The sequence below is a fragment of the Triturus cristatus genome, chromosome 2_2, assembly GCF_964204655.1.
Source record: "Triturus cristatus chromosome 2_2, aTriCri1.1, whole genome shotgun sequence".
NCBI classification, from domain to species: Eukaryota; Metazoa; Chordata; class Amphibia; order Caudata; family Salamandridae; genus Triturus; species Triturus cristatus.
Window position 1 is genome coordinate 534,825,500 of NC_140582.1, and position 12,702 is coordinate 534,838,201.

At 45.3% G+C, this 12,702-nt stretch overlaps 1 long non-coding RNA gene across 4 annotated transcripts in view; it reads left to right on the forward strand.

The window, feature by feature from the left end:
* LOC146862465 (uncharacterized) overlaps positions 1-12,702 on the forward strand; it is a 306,932-nt gene that overhangs the window by 176,224 nt on the left and 118,006 nt on the right. For 3 of the 4 annotated variants that reach the window (XR_014978457.1, XR_014978458.1, XR_014978459.1), the window contains exon 3: positions 2,034-2,176. The exons of the other annotated variant lie outside the window; for it this stretch is intronic. This is a non-coding gene — a long non-coding RNA (uncharacterized LOC146862465). The remainder of the gene's footprint in view (positions 1-2,033; positions 2,177-12,702) is intronic. 4 annotated transcript variants of the gene reach the window in all.

Here is a 12,702-nt window from a genome sequence, read left to right on the forward strand (position 1 = left end):
GCCCCCAGCTCAGCAGCATTCCAAAACGCCCGGTAGTCAGTCCGGCCCTGTTGGTAGTCCCGTGATTGGTGACATTTTGACTGCGGGGTAATAGAAGAGCTCCAATACTCACACTATGTGCGATATTCTGACAGCATGGCATATGCTAGAGTAATGGGGTGCTGAACTTTATTGTTTACCGATATGTTATCCAGCATGTTGTCGTTCTGCTACACATTCAAATTATGAGTGAGCTCCGATCAGTTATCGCCTCGAGAGATCTCTATGCCAGTTAAGTGATCTCTATGTCAATCCACGAAGTAGAGGGTGACAATCCCCCTCTTTTTCCCGATACAGCACACCCACGCAGCACACTAAAAGATTGCTAAGCGTCACATGAAAGTCATGTGCGCTATTCCTTATGCAATAGTTTTAACAGGTGTTCTAATTCATGGCTAAAGACACATTAATATCACAAAAGTTATGTGCACATTGTATGGTTATCGTAATAGGCAGATGATGTATTATGCAGTATACTGAGTGTATTTGTTCGCACTAGGCACTTTGCATTTTGATTTGTATAATCATCATATTTCAATTTCATTTGTGACCATTACCACCACTTAATACTATGCACACAACTTTACTTGCGTGTATATTTTCAATGTGGTAACCTTTTTTAATCTGTGTATCTTTTTAATTGGAATCACAAGATGTTGTCTATGAAGTTTGACATGTATAAATGCTTTTTAAAAAATGGCGCTCATTAGATTGAGGAAGGCTGCCTGGCCAGCCGAAACGCATCTCTCTTTGTTACTGGGTCGGAGGAGGCCCTTTTGGAATAAAAAGTGCCTGAAAACTCAAACATTCCTCGTGTGCGTGCTCTCTTCTACGTGAAGCAGGGTCTGTTTGGATATATATATATATATATATTTTTTTTATATATATATAATTTAACCATGTGTTCTATAACCATATAACGTACAAGACCCAAGGACAATTGCTTTAGAAAGGGTACGGAACTCCTAGATTACCTTCAATATTTTTGTTACATTTATGTAAGGGCATTTTATTCCTTTTAGAACGTGAGACATGAAACGCTGCACACTTAAAGAAATAGCAGAGATTAAATGTGGTAATTCTTATGCAGAACGGTTCAAATATTTGTACAGTTTGCGAGCAACATTAACCATAGAAAGTAATGAAGGAGAAGAGCATTAATTATGCATTATAGAACACTGAGGTTGGATAGCTTCTTTTCATGACATTACATTGATGTGCTGGGAACACTAATTAGTTATAATTTAGGCATAGAAATCTACTTTTCGTTTCCACAGAGCTGCCTATGAAGAAACAAGGCAGGATGGTAACACATTCTTTCTTCTCCATACTTACTTTCTATGCCACTGGTCTTACCCTGGTCTATAGACCACTGGAGATCCATATCTGATTAGAAAATTCAATAATATTAGCAGATTAATAAAGTATATACACATAAAAGAGAAAAACTGAAAACTTAATAATTCTAAACACTTTAAATAAGAAGGAATTTGAAATTGGAGGCTAAAAATTAAATTTTTTATGCTTAACTGCATTCCAGGGAACAGTGCAAGTACAGAAAACAGAATGCATGCATTAGAAGCAAACAACACAAATTGATTTGCTAGCATTCATTTGTTAGCATCTATCATATCTTTTTGACTTTGGAAAATAAAACCACATTTTGAAACCCTGCAGCCTTCCCAATGAAACTAAAATATTGATGTTTGTATATATTTTATTTGTGAATCAAATAAAGTTTGATGTATCCTTGTTCCTGTATTTTTTTGTATTTCATTGAGGTTCAAATCATAGAAATTGTTTAGTGCGCGTCTGCTACTCTCAGTAGTGATTCAGTGGAGGTCAGCAGAACTCAAAAGGTTAATAACCGCTGCTAGACATAAGTAAAGTGTTGTGTGCATTTGACCATTGCGTAATAGCTGGTTCACGCATTAGTAAAGTACATTCAAAGGCAAGGTTTCAACCTTGCATTTTGTTTTGCTGTTTCTCCATAGACTATTTTCACTGTCAGAAAATGAAAGCCATCAGATCCCTCAGCAAACAGCCCTGTGCCGGACATCTTGCATTTGGTGAGAGAAGACGGGAAAGCTGTGTGCTCTAGGGACACTGGATTGTGAATTGGAGTACTTGATTACAGGTGACTAGTTACCTTCTGTAATATTGAAAGTAAGTTCTGAGAAAATAAAACACAAGCCAATATAGGGATATAAAAGCAGCATCTTAAGCCATGTTAATTCTCACCTGATAATACGAAGGTCCCTTAAATGTACTTACGTACTCAGTACTCTAATATGTATAACAAAGCACTGCAAAGAACCAGTGACACCTCATGTAGGTATTTTAACAAACAAAATTAAATAAATAATGAATTCAAAATGGGTATTTTAATGCTGAAACCTATATCTGACAAACATGAAGTCTATATGCATGGATTAAATGTCTAAGTAAGATATGCCAAACCTAAGTTCAAATGTCATTTCATTGTGTACCTAGCACAAAAAACTGTGGATTCACCAGAAGAAACGCCATGAGAGCTTCATATGAACCAAATAGAGTTGGTGCAGTGCACGTTGGGTAAAAACTGCTGCATTGTTAGATGACTAAGAGGGCAGAACTAACCCAAGTAGTTGTTAAATACATTTGCAAAATAGTCAATTGTTTATTAAGTAAAGTCTATGAAGATACAAAAGTACCAATAGTCCCCAGATAATTGTCCTGAAGAGACCCCATATCCAGAGTGGGTTGAAACGTAGTCGACACCAACCAAGGGAGAGCAAAAAAGATTCGTCATATTGTCATATGCCTCTCATTGTTGTTTTTAAGACCTTCTAAATATTATGTTCACCTTGTAGGCCATGATCACTTCACTGGGTTTAACTCTTCACTCTTTTCACTTTTTACACCTGTGCCTGAAAAAATATAAATTGCTTGTGATATTATTGTGATTTATGGAATAAATTACATTTACTTCGGCTGAAGTAAATAAGCCCTCCAGGCTACCTAAGTAGTTGCATTTATTGTATTTTCCTTTGGCAAAGTGAAATAATCCTTGGTATACTTTCTTCTTATTTTTTGATTCAATCGGTTGTGAGTACAACTTTTACTCCCTAGTGATAAATGTACTAAATCAAATAAGTTCCTTGTGGACCTTTTCTTGTTTAATACAAATCCAATGTTGATTAGAAAGTGCGTCTGACGGACCCTTGCTCCTGGACTCTTGGCCTTGGGCTGTTGTACTGTCTCTGAGCCCACTGTTCGCCGGACCCGCTTCGCGGGTCCCGCTTCACCGGAATTGCCGCTGGGGAATCTGTGGAGAGGCTGTGCAGTCTGTGTTGTGCTGGGGCTTTTGGGCAGGGCTGCGAGCGTTTCTGCAGGGACTCCGCTTCCCAGGAGTCCCTGCCTGGCCGATTGAGAACACCTGGCCCGCTCTCCCTGTCAGCCCCGCCCCCTGCGCACAGAGTGTGTTAAAGAGCCTGCCTGCCTCTTACCTGCGGGATCCAATGTTGATTAGAAAGTGCGTCTGACGGACCCTTGCTCCTGGACTCTTGGCCTTGGGCTGTTGTACTGTCTCTGAGCCCACTGTTCGCCGGGCCCGCTTCGCGGGTCCCGCTTCACCGGAATTGCCGCTGGGGAATCTGTGGAGAGGCTGTGCAGTCTGTGTTGTGCTGGGGCTTTTGGGCAGGGCTGCGAGCGTTTCTGCAGGGACTCCGTTTCCCAGGAGTCCCTGCCTGGCCGATTGAGAACACCTGGCCCGCTCTCCCTGTCAGCCCCGCCCCCTGCGTGTTACGTCTGACCTATAACAGTGGTGCTTACTTCCGCTGCGCGGGAGCGCGCGGGAGCGTCCCGGGAGAAGCCCGGGACAAGGGCGGGTCCGTCTGTGGCCGTCAGGGGCTGAAGGAGGCTGGGCTGGGCCCGCTCTTTGACATTGCGCCTTTTGACTACTTGTTACAGTACGTTCCCTGTATCTAGAGATCTCTGGTGTTTGCTTATATAGTATTGTTCTTTTTAAAGCTCGTTGGCTGCAAAGTATGTCTTCTCCTTCAAATACCACTGCCCAGATCTCTACTCAGGCCGAGGTGGGGTCAGCCATCTTGGGTCCTCTAGACAAATACTTTAGTCGGGTAACCCAAGATATTGACAAAGAGATCGCTTTGGCGGAGAGGCGCGCCGAGCGTAGGTTATCTATTGAACTCCTTAAAATTCCTTTGGAGAAACGGCCACCTCAGGGTTTCCCGGCATTGGTTCCTCCCCTGTCATCCCTAACCCTGCCAGCTGTACTGGAAACGCCTTATGCTTTTCCCCCTTCACTAGAGCTGTTGGCTGGCTCGTCTGTGGGTCACGACGTGCCCATTTTGCCTTCTACCTCGTCCACTATACCAACTTGCTTACCTACAGGGCAGGTGACCACTGCCCAACCGAGTGTGTCAACTCACATGGTCAAAACTAAACCAAGTAACAAAAGAAGTGCTGCCCCGAAGAAGTGCTATCTTCCCAAACATCCGAAAAAAATAAGGAAGGTTGGAATATGCCTGCGCCCTTCCTGCGAGCCTATTGGGGCTGGCTCTGGTGGGGTTAAGATTGTCAAGGACGGAGTTGTTCCGGCTAGTCCCGTATCTAACATGAATGACCCCTCATCGATGGTATTGGCTGAGACCTTATCCTCTGCTCCACCCCTGCTCCTCGAGTTGGAGAGGCTGATGAGGTCTCTCCTGACTCCTATTGAGGAACGAGTTAAAAAATTAGCTGATCGGTTAGATCATTTCGAGCAGGCTACTCTAGATAACTTTTTTTCCACCAAATCCCTAATCAAGTCCCACCCTAGGACGGGGGATAGCATCAATCTTCTGAAACCAAATGGCCAGGCAAATGGTGTGTCCATCGCTGAGCCTCCTCCCCCCGTAGTCAGCATTGCAAGTAGGCCTCAGTCGAAGGGACAAATCCCCATGACTAATTTAGATTTGTCGGACCGTCCAAGTAGTAATACCACTAAAAAAAACAATCTGCCTGATACTGTGGCTATGGGTAATAAAGATAGCTCCAAAAGTGGCAATCCTGTATCTAATGGTTCCCAACCCTCACCAAGCATTTCAACACCCCGTCTTGGCGTTCCTGTTAGGGGTAACAAAGACAGTTCCAAAACTAATAACACTGTATTGAATAGTTCCCAACCACCACCAAGTATTCCAACATCCCGTCCTGCTGCTCCTGCCATTAGCCTGCCTAACACCCTCCCGATGAAGGCACCTCGTAGGATACCTCCTATGAATCTCACCCCAGGTTCTTATCCTTTCGTGGCTGTCTTCACTAATGTACCACCTTTGTTGGCCGGGCAAAGAGAATCCTTCCAGATGCTAAAAAACAAGGTAATGCACTGGTTAAAGGCAAATAAACCACTGCCCGGGGAAGTGGACGGGCTGATTATTGGAGTGAGAAGGACAGACTGGATAGGTTGTACTCCTAAGCACTTGGGGGGGGAGTGTATAGTTGTTAATTTCCAAGATCCTAGGGTGGCACGTCTGATTACGAAGCAAAATTGGGGCACAAGCAGTGGTGGAATTGGTGTTGTTGATCTCACATTCTTTTATCCAAGACCAACAGGTGTTCAATTTGGTATGACCAGTGAATTAGGTTGCTATAACAATCTCCCCTCCCCAGGGTTTGTTCCTTTCACTGTACCCTTACAACGGGGTAACTTTCATAATGGACCAACGTACAATCGTTTTGAAGTGATGAAAGATCCGGGGTGGGTTCATTGACCAAATTCCGATTATTCCACGAACAGTAGGGAAGGTATGACCCGTTGGGATATATGTGGGAAGCCTGTGTTAACTGTTTTGACTAAAAACGTGGAATCAAATGAAATGAGAACTGGTTGGGAGACTGTGATTTTGGAGGAAACATGTGGGGAGTGTATTCCAATTTCTGGGGACTCTGGAAATGAGGAACTAATTACACTTAGCACTGTTGGTACCCAGGAGGTTGATCACAACACTGAGAATACCATCCGAGAGAGGGAGGGGTATGACGGAATCTTAACAAACGACTTTGGGATGTCCTGTGTAGGAGTAGTACCCATGGACGGCCCCAGTTTAGGGAAGTTTTTTTCATGGAACATCGCGGGGTTGAGTAGCAAGCTGATGTCCCAAAACTGGATGGATTTCGTCAATGGCTTTGAAGTTTGTTTATTCCAGGAGACATGGGCTTGCGACCCTATATTTCTTCCTGGCTACTTAAAATGTTTCAATCCCGGCCAGTAGAGGTGCTAGGGGTCGACCGATGGGAGGCCTTACAATCTGGGTAAGGCAATGTCTTCAAATAACAATCAAAGTGGTGGATCTGAGTTGTAAGGACATCCAAATGCTAAGAATAGCCTCAGAAAAGTGGGGAGGGATAGATATATACAACATCTACGCCAGGGGCAGTACCACTGGGAGTTCACCCATTCTAGAGGCTTTGTCCGCTTTTTTGGAATCGCAGTCCCTGGGTAACAAAGTTGTAGTAGCTGGTGACCTAAATAGGACTTTCGAACCATTGGATAGTTCGGATGATCCCCTAGGGCAAGAGGAGGATACGCAATGGGGTGTTCCGACTTTAAATCTGGCTCCTGTTAAGCGGTGGACGAAAGATATATTACAACTGAATGCTTTTTGCCTGGAACATGGGTTGAGAGCCCTAAATGGGAGGACGAAGGGCGATAGGGAAGGTGCCTGTACATGTACAATGGTCATAACCAAAGTCGGATAGACTATGTCCTTTGCAGCCTCAATTTGTGGCAGTTGGTATGCGACATGAAAATCGAGGGTAGACTGGAAAGTGACCATAATCCCCTCTGTGTGACCCATAACTGGTGGATGGCCATATCAGGGAACCCTCAATCAAGTGACGGCCCAATGCCTACCATGGCCAATGACATGCGCAGACTTAACTGGCCGAGTGTATTGGCGAATGCAGAATCTATGGACTTTATAAGTTCCGAGGTGGATGCTGCAATCGCTGCTATGGAGGCTGCAAACCCCGTAATCCCAGGTTCTAGGGAAATAACGGACATACACAACAAGCTCTTTTCCCTTTTAAAAACGCATTTCTTGAGGTCCCGCAAGATAAATAGGAAACAACCACCCAAACCAGCTAGGTGGTTTAATCATCAGTGCAGGGAAGCCAGGTTAAGCTTGGGAAGAGCAATCAGGAATAGGGACAGGGCAGCGATTAGCGAGGCTAGGAAGCACTACAAGGTTAGTGTATCGCTAGCAAAAAAAGCATGGGACGAAAAGTATTGGGCAGAACTAAAGGAGGCCTCGGGGGCTAAGGATTCCAGGTTATTCTGGAATATTGTCAAGTGGGGTAGAGGTGGAACTCCAAACAAACCCAACAATAATGTCGCTGAGGGTGCCTGGGTGGATTATTTCAAACCCCAATATGCTGAGACTACGGAGTTTAACGATGTGGAAGTAATTTCAGCTGTATTCCCCACTGGGAATTTCTTTTCCCCTAAAGAAACTGAAGTTGCAATATGCACTGCCCAAGGGGGAAGGGCCCCGGGTCTAGATGGGATACCCTCTGATGTTTTCATAAACGATAAGGCGAGGTGGGTTAGGTATGTATTCCTTTTGGGAAACGCTATTGCGAAGGGAACGGCAGTCCCAGAGCTATGGAAGGGAGCAAACATTATACCCATATATAAAAAAGGGGATCAGTCCCACCCGGCCAATTATAGGCCGATAAGTTTGATTGCCACTATCCAAAAAGTGGTAGGGAGAATGGTGGTAAACCTACTAATGGATTGGGTAGACGAGAACAACGCCCTGTCCCCTTATCAGGCAGGTTTTCGGCGGGCTACAAGCACAGTCGACCAGGTGTTTCGCTTTGCTCTGCTGCAGTGGGGGACGGTGGTGCTCGGCGAGGGCAGCCTGTATGTTGCCTTTGTCGACTTGCGGGCTGCCTTCAACCTGGTCCCAAGGAGAAAGCTCTGGGCAGTTCTGAGCGAAATAGGCCTTCCGGCTGAGTTACTCACCCTGATAATGAGGCTGCATGAGTGTAACTTCGCCAAAGTTCAGTGGGGTATGAATGGTGAATCATCTGCCGACTTTCCGATTGAACGCGGAGTACGACAGGGGTGTGCTATGGCCCCCCTGCTTTTTTCCCTATTTATTAACGGAATTGTGGCTCGGATGCTGGATGCCAGTGTCGATGCATCTTCATTGGCGGGCCTCAGGGTTCCGATCCTGATGTTCGCCGACGATACGCTGATTTTATCCAAAACACCGGCTGGCTTGCAGCAAGCTTTAAACATCTTCGATCTTTTCTGTGGGGAACATGGCCTGGAAGTTAATGTGGGTAAGACCAAGCTGATGGCCTTCTCACCAAAACGTAGACCCCGGCCTAAAATACTTCTGAACAATTGTGAGCTTGAGGTGGTTACTGTATTTACCTACCTTGGGGTGCAGATAGCAAACAATCTAAAATGGTCCCAACATATACAAAAGGCGGTCCTGAGGCATCAACAGATTTCGGGGGCACTTCGGGTGGAACACAAAAAGTCTAAATCAAAGCCTATAAAACCAGTCCTGGCAGTATATGATGCCAAGGCTATTGGGTCTGCCCTATATGGGGCTGAGCTGTGGGGTTTCGAGAGGCTTCTCCCCTTGCAAATATCGGAGAATAGGTTCCTCAGGGGAATCACGGGTCTCCCTCAGAGTACACCACTAATCCCACTTGGTCTTGATTTAGGGAGAAGATCAGTTAGTGACCGAGCGCGATTGCGCCCGATTCTCTATTGGAGACGCCTCTGGACTACCCCAGAGATACGGCATTATGCAGAGGGGTTCCTTGCCATAATTAAAGCTGACACCTTTCATAAAATAGTCTGGTTAAAGAATCTTAGGACTGCTTTAGGTGACCTCGGCCTCTCCAATCTATGGGATAATCCATCTGGGGAACCCTTTCCAAACAAAAACATAATTAAAAGCTTATATTGGGATTGGATAGATGGCAGACTCTGGAGTAGAACGAGATCAGACACAATGGCGGGGCGTTTCTTAGAAATCAAACTGTGTCCTGCATTGGAACTATACTGGGACAGTATTACTAACCCAGGGGATAGGAAGCTTTTCTTCCAGTTAAGATTAGGTGCCCTTCCTCTGAGATCACTGATGGGTAGGTGGAGGAGTTCAACCACCTCGTGCTGCCCGGTTTGTGGTGCAACTGAGGAAAATATAGGTCACTTTCTATTCTTGTGTAAAGCTTATGCCACCCCGAGAAGAGTTTGGTTAGCTCCTGTTTGTAGAAATCTAGGGACATCCAGGGGTGTTGAGGCGCTACGAATTATTTGCACCGCCACTGATATGCCTATTGTTCTAGGAACAGCAAAGTATCTGGGGTGGGCATGGTCCATTAGACGGAGGGCAATTTCTATTAATGTAATATAACTGGGGTATCAAGTGATTTCTGTGTAAATGTACACCAAAGATTTTTATTGTTTATGTACACACAACTGTTTTAAAAGTATGTATAAATAGGGAAACAAAATTAATGTGATGTATTTTAAATGTATGTTTGTGCTTTTATGAGTATATTCCTCGAATAAAGCTTTGAATACATACAAATACCCAGTTCACAAGGACATATGGGTCGCTCTTGTTTCTTATAAATATCTTGAGTATATGACTCTGCACATGCAAAATATTGGAGTGTGTGAAATTCCTATGAGGGACTCTAATTAAAAAGGACTCTGGAGAGGGTTTTGTCAATACAAATATATCCCAGCAGAGACTCACATAAACTTTGTTTCCCCATGTGTAGCTTCTCTCTAAATAGAAGCCAAGTACAGGGCACTTTGAGAGAGCTTCATGTTTGAATTATATATACTGGTGTAATTGTTTTCAATGATATGAATGTATCTTACACATTTTTGTCCTTACTTTACATTGCCTTTAGTATTGTTCATTTGTATTTTTGAATTTTTCTGTTAAATGAGTATTGTATCTTTTGAATGGCACATTGAATATTTAAATGGTTGCATAAAATGTTTCAAATAAGGCAAAGTGTTTAAGCAGGGTACGGTGACTAAATGCATTGTTCCTTAGTCTGCTGAAATAAATAGCAGCCTCAGAAATTGGTGGCCAGGGTATTCCTTTTCTTCAAACTTTCTAAAAATGGCATTTTCAGAATTGCAACTAAAAATCTGACTTTACCATTAAAGAGGGCTTTTAATTACAATTCTTTAGACACCAATCCCGACCTGTCTATTTGCTCCCAATGATAGTTTATTGAATGTAATAAAGTAGCTCCAATGTTATCCTATAAGAGAGGTAGGCCTTGTTATAGTGAAAAATGAATATAACAGTTTTTCATTACCAGGAATTACACTGCACCCTGCCCTATGAGCTGTTTAAGACCTATCCTAGGAGTGACTTATATGTTTTAAAACTGAAGGTTTGGTCCTGGAAAAAGGTTTATTTTGCCAGGTCGAAATGGCAGTATAAAAACTGCACAGACAGACTGCAATGGAAGGCCTGAGATATTTAAAGGGTTTCTTAAGTGGGTGGCACTATGCGTAGTGCAGGCCCACTTGAAGCATTTATTTTACAGGCCTTGGGTACATATAGTGCCACTTTACTGGGAATTTACAAGTAAACTAAATGTGTCAATTTGGCATAAGCCAATACTACAGCATTTAAAGACGCTGCTTTTTTCCCCCTTTCTGACTTATTCGGCACTTTCTGGAGACTCCCCAGGCCTGCCCGAGGACTCCTCGCTCCGGTATTTTCCCAGTACCACTGTCTGTAATCTTCCACTTTGGATACACAGGGGTGCTATTGTGTTCCACACAAGCGGACACCGCGCCACGACCAACCTGGGCTCCTGGATTGCTGCAACGCTGCATTTTGGACGGGGCACCTACGCTGTGAGTCTCCCCCGCCGCCTCCACGACACCGCAGGCCGCTGTTGGGGGAGACTACAGCTCCCGTGAACCATCACTGCCCCGCCCCCTTCCTGTTGTCAGCGCGCCCGGAGGCGCTTTAAAACTCACGGCTCCCTCGGTGGAGCGGGGGGTGCTATAGTGTTCCACGCAAGCGGACACCGCGCCACGACCAACCTGGGCTCCTGGATTGCTGCAACGCTGCATTTTGGACGGGGCACCTACGCTGTGAGTCTCCCCCGCCGCCTCCACGACACCGCAGGCCGCTGTTGGGGGAGACTACAGCTCCCGTGAACCATCACTGCCCCGCCCCCTTCCTGTTGTCAGCGCGCCCGGAGGCGCTTTAAAACTCACGGCTCCCTCGGTGGAGCGGGGGGTGCTATTGTGTTCCACACAAGCGGACACCGCGCCACGACCAACCTGGGCTCCTGGATTGCTGCAACGCTGCATTTTGGACGGGGCACCTACGCTGGGAGTCTCCCCCGCCGCCTCCACGACACCGCAGGCCGCTGTTGGGGGAGACTACAGCTCCCGTGAACCATCACTGCCCCGACCCCTTCCTGTTGTCAGCGCGCCCGGAGGCGCTTTAAAACTCACGGCTCCCTCCGCGTGGCGGGACGCGCGCGGGCGGCGCCGGGCTAAGCCCGGGCAAAGGGCGGGCCCTCTGAGGCCCTCAGAGGTCAACAGTGGTCGGGCGGGCCAACCATCTAAGCTGTAGACAGGTGAGAGAAGCGACATGTCCACCAGGGGGAAGCGCTCTGCTATCCAAATTGGTAGACCGGATGTGGCACATCCGATTATACTGCTATCATTAGAAAGTATGCTGGACAACGCTTTCAACATGGTTGCCAATGAAATTGCGAGCACAGAGAGACGGATGTCATTGGAGCTCTTACGTGCACACCCTGAGCCCCGGGACTCAAGTACTGAACACATCATACCCTTATCCCCAACTGTTACAGTGTCTAAGTCCAATGTGCTCCACCTACCATCTATTACCCCTGGGGAGGAAAGCGACACTATTATTCTTGACTCCCAGCTCGATACTACTGAATATGTCCCTATCCCTCATGTATCCCCGAAAGCTAAACCCGCTGGAGGAAAAAGGAAAAGAGGCCCTCCAAAATCCTCAACTAATAAAAGGAAACCAGCTTTGTATAACAAGGGCCAACCCACACCACAGAGTATGTGGACTAGAGGGAAGCAAAAAATAACAGGGGGCAGTAGTGTTACGATTGAACAAGCGCAATTGGCCGAAGAACTCCTGGACATTACTCCTCCCAGAAATGGTATAAATTGCATATGCACACAGACTGAGCCGGTTAGTATCACTGCAATGAAATCAAATGCGAATTTTATGGAAACCATTGTAGATACCATTTTTAAACAGTTAGAATGTCAAATGATCAAACAGTTTAATAATATTTTTAAAAGATTAGACCGCATTGAAACCTTGATAAAGAATGAAGATGTTAAAAGGAAGGGGGCTATTAGTCTTGACCTAATAAGGGGTGAGCGCTTTTTGAAAGATTTAGAAACTGCTAATAAGGGCATTTTGAGTGAGGGGCAAAATGCTTCCAGAAAAGCAACTATTGTTAACACTGCATCGAAAGGCGCCAATGAAGGGAGAAATCACACTTCAAAAAACCCCCAGCACACCCTGACTGCAGTCACAGAACCAACATGCCCCATTACTATAGCCACCAATACGTTAAAAGATGCTCCCACCCTGTATGCCACAGGGA